The 4,337-nt window shown below is 36.0% G+C and overlaps 1 long non-coding RNA gene across 1 annotated transcript; it reads left to right on the top strand.

The window, feature by feature from the left end:
• The first annotated feature begins 1,390 nt into the window (after window positions 1-1,390).
• On the top strand, window positions 1,391-4,094 carry LOC148782404 (uncharacterized). The gene is made up of 2 exons (XR_016053455.1): window positions 1,391-2,351; window positions 3,694-4,094. It is a non-coding gene; the product is annotated as an uncharacterized LOC148782404 (long non-coding RNA).
• Window positions 4,095-4,337: the final 243 nt, after the last annotated feature.

Genomic DNA, 4,337 nt, shown 5'->3' with positions numbered 1-4,337 from the left:
AACGTAAATTTAAAAACAACTCCTCAGATCTAACTGATAAGAGAGTCCTACTTCCCACAAAGTGAAGTGTGATTATATAGATTAGTGTATTTACTGCATCTCCTTCATCAACTATATTTTCTTGCACCTGTCCAAATTCGATTTCAGTTTTAATAATCCATTGCTTGGTAGCATTTAAGATTTGATTGTTTGCAGCTTCATCCATATGAAAGTCACACCGTCCTCTAAGACATCCTGTAAAACCGCATATGATAGCTTTGGCAATTTTATGATTCTTATTTTCACTTGCTTTGCAAAGCGGTGGCATACATTGTCATGTGTTTCATAAGGTCAAAAATCTGACTTTTAGACATGCCATCTATATTCCAATTTACAATTGATCTTTTTGAATAGGATACAGAAGTAGCAATAAGGTCTTCTTCTATTGGAAGATCTACAGGAGTGGGTCTAAGATAATACATTCTAGTTGGAGAAACAGGCCTTGTTTTTCTCTCATAATCTATTCTGCTAATTTCTAACCTCTCGGTTTTAAAAGCCTTTTCTATTTCAGATATGTCTTGACTTGTATAATTTGGATCTTCTTGAAGAACTTGCAGTTCACTGATTGCTAATTTTCCCTTATCATCAATATTCAATTTTGCAAGTCTTTTGATTAACTCATCCACCAATTCTCTATTATCTTCTTTCTTCTTGATTCCTCTCAAGCTGAATTTTCATATTTTTATACTTGGTGGTGGTTTGAATAAAACTGCTTCCTTATTATTTTCTTTCTTTTTCAATGTATATATATATATATATACATATATATATATATATATATATATATATATATATATATATATATATATATATATAAGAAAATGCTGAGATTAGCCCACTAGCTCATATGAACATATGAGTTCATATGAGCCCAATGGCCCAGATTGAATCTAGGCTAATCTGACAGTCACGACCTCATTTCATACTTGAATTTTTATATTTTTTTACAGATCCAAATAACTTGAAATTTTAGGTGTGTGTTCTTCAAAAATAAGATAATCTAATAAATATATTAAAAAAATAATTTACAAAAAATAAATTGATCAAATACTTCTAAAATTTTTCGGAGATATTTTGGTCAATTTATTTATTACGAATTATTTTTTAAATATTTTTATTATGTGCACCTTGATGATAATAATGGATACCTAAATTTCAAATTATTTGAAAAAAAATATAATACGTAGCTTTAAATAAATAAAAAAAATATACCAACGGTGATAAGAGCCATGCAAAAAATTCAAACGAAACTCATTAATTCCCCGCAAAATATTCCTATATTCCAGAGGAAAAGACTCTCCCTCTCTAAATGAAACTCATTAAATGCTAATGTTTCTCTCTATCCTGACAACCTGGCTTCCTTGAGATATGGAAAAGACTCTTTCTCTCTCTAAACTATGCATCGCAGCTCAAGATTCTCTCTCTGTCTGCCCAATGCAAAGAAAACCAGAAGCGTTCTCTTCCTCCTCCTCTCTCACTCCTCATCCCTAGCCCCGGCCCCAGCCCCAGCCCCAGCCCCAGCCCAAGCCCCAGCGGTTTCTCTTACTCACGCAACCATTCTCGACGGAGGCTGCTGCACCAAGTGCGCTCCTCATCTTTCTCTCTCTCAGCTTTGTACAATCTCTCTCTCTCTCGCCCCAACAGAGGGCTCTCTCACTCTCTTCTGCCTATAATAGAGGACGCTCTCTCTCTATCAAAAAACCACAACATAGAGCTCTCTCTCTCGCTCTCATACCCTCTGTTGGCTCTCTGTCTCTCGCTCTCTAACTCCCAATCCCCGACACCCTGAGGCCTTCTTTTTATGTCCTCCAATTCTTCTTTCTCTTTCTTGCATACCAACCAGGCTTTGCAGAGAATTTGGTGTCACTAAGAATGGTAAACTGGAAATTTCAATGAGCAACATTTCATGGTCATGGCCATCTAAGGTGAACCAGGCCTTCAACTCTTCAGTTGGGTTTCTTCCTCCTACCTGGAAGAGATTGGGAAGAACTTGAAATGGGATTCTCAGAGTTGAGTAATACCAGATACCCATTTATATTCAAGACCGGCTCACCTCCTGTCAATCCCCTATTCATCTTTGATGCGTTGAATACTCATAGGGCTCTCTCTCTCTCCCACCCACAACAGCGGACGCACTCTCTCTTTATCAAAAAAAACCCACAACAGAGGGCTCTCTCTCTGTCATGCCCCAGTGAGGGACTGGTTTTTGGGTGCTAAGAGAGAGGCCTCTGTTGGCTCGTTGTCTCTCTCTCTCTCTCTAACCCCCAATCCCTAATCCCTTGAGGGCTCTCTCTCTCATTCCCCAACAGAAGGTTCTCTCTCTCTCTCTCTCTCTCTCTCTCTCTCTCTCTCTCTCTCTCTCTCTCTCTCTCTCTTTCTCTTTCTCTCAGATTTTCAATAAATCTTACTTATGGTCTTGAGGTGAACAAATCTTGCCTTAAGGTGAACAAATCCTAGAGGAGATTGGGAAGAACTTGAAATGGGATTCTCAGAGTTGAGTGATACCAGAGACCCAATGTATATTCAAGACCGGCTCTCCTCCTGTCAATCCCTTATTCATCTTTGACGCATTGAATTACACTACGAAATCCATTTTGCTTTCTAGCTCTGAGCCCAATGAGTACAGTCTTATGCTTGCAAATTGCTTGAGCCCATTAGAGATAACCATGAATATGAAGATTGTGGCGTACAACTTGCTTAAGGATGGAAAGAAGGAGCATCTCTGAGAAATGCTCAATGAATATTACGTGTGGAGTGAATACTAAAAATATTAGATTGTACTTTTTTTTGTGGAAACTTTTGTGTCTCTAGTGACAGATTTGATATACAAATCGATCAAGAAAGCAGTGTTGTAGAAGCCATATGTTATTATATTTCATTTATGACTTTCAATGGGTGGGGTATCTTGGTGCCCACCCTTTTCATTACGGAAAATTATCTAGGAATACATAATCTTTTCTTGTTACTTTACAAGCAAATTCATTATGAATTTAACATTGTTGGCTTTTGATCCTAAGCCATTAGTAGCTGATCTGTCATAAGACATTTACTTAGCCATAATTTAAGCTACTGCAAATGCTAATATCTACTGGCTTGTTACATGTAAAAGAACACCTTTGTTTAAATTGATTTTTTGAGATTGATATGTTTGCAGGTTTATGATTGTGTGTTAAACATTGAGAACATAATTGTTGTAAATTATTGTAAATTTCTCTATCAATTATTGTAAATTTCTCTATCACTTATTGTGTTGTCTCTAGCTTTAAAGCACAAAATTTGTGTATGGAGTAAGTTGTGCGTGAATTCATATGAACTCTCTCTCTCTCTCTCTCTCTCTCGCTCTCTCTCTCTCTCTACTCTGGCTTCAGTTACTAATAGAGAGAACTCGTTTGGTATGATAGTCGTGATTTTTCCTTGTTTGTGTTTATCTCCACTTTAAGTGTTAATGGCAGCAGGCTTCTCTTCTCTCTCTATCTTTTGTTGAATAGATAGATGCAACAATATACGCTATTTGAAAACATAATTGTTTATAATTACTTATTTTATCTTTTCTCAGGAACAAAACATGTCATGTTACTTGAATAGTTATTGGGCTCTCGCTTTTGATGATTGTGTGATAGTGTCATTCACAAAATTGCGTTCCACTTGGTGTAGGTGGGAAGATGGCAAGTTCATCCACAAGCAACACCGTGGCATATTGTTGAAATTGTGGCCACAAATGTGAAATGTACACATCTAGAAGTGAACAAAACCCAAACATGATGTATTATAAGTACAAATTATGTAATTTATGGAATGTAGGTGGGAAGATATGCAACTTCGGTACTCCCAATACTGCAATATATTGGGGCCAATGACATCTAACTTCGAGTCATTGATCAAGGTATTAGAGAACCAATAACATATGACTGCCCAAGAGAATTCTAAGAAGCGTGTAATCATATTTATATTAGTTTTGAGTTTAGTAATTCATGTTTTTTTTCTCCTTATAAAAAAAGAGTAAGGTGTACTTCTCTAATTTAGTCGTAAATAAACTACATTTGCCATAAAAAAAAGCAATGTGTCTCACTATTTTTTTTCTTTTTTTTTCCCTCAAAGTTATTTCCTATAATTCTATTTCGAGTTTGTCAAGTTTGTGTGAAGCGAAGATATTGTTGTCTTGTTATTGAGCGCAAATGTAGTTATTTTTTAAGATTAGGGTCCAAAAGATGTGGATTTATAGAGGCAAACATCATTATTGGTCTGAGGTTTTCTATGGAGTGTCTTAGAACTTGTTCATTATAGAATGCAACATAACT

This window comes from Amborella trichopoda, chromosome 4, assembly GCF_054954075.1.
Source record: "Amborella trichopoda isolate Santa Cruz 75 chromosome 4, AtrichopodaSantaCruz75HAP2 v2.0, whole genome shotgun sequence".
Lineage (NCBI taxonomy): Eukaryota > Viridiplantae > Streptophyta > Magnoliopsida > Amborellales > Amborellaceae > Amborella > Amborella trichopoda.
The sequence above is the reverse complement of the archived record's forward strand: the minus strand, read 5'-3'. Positions and strand labels throughout refer to the sequence as shown.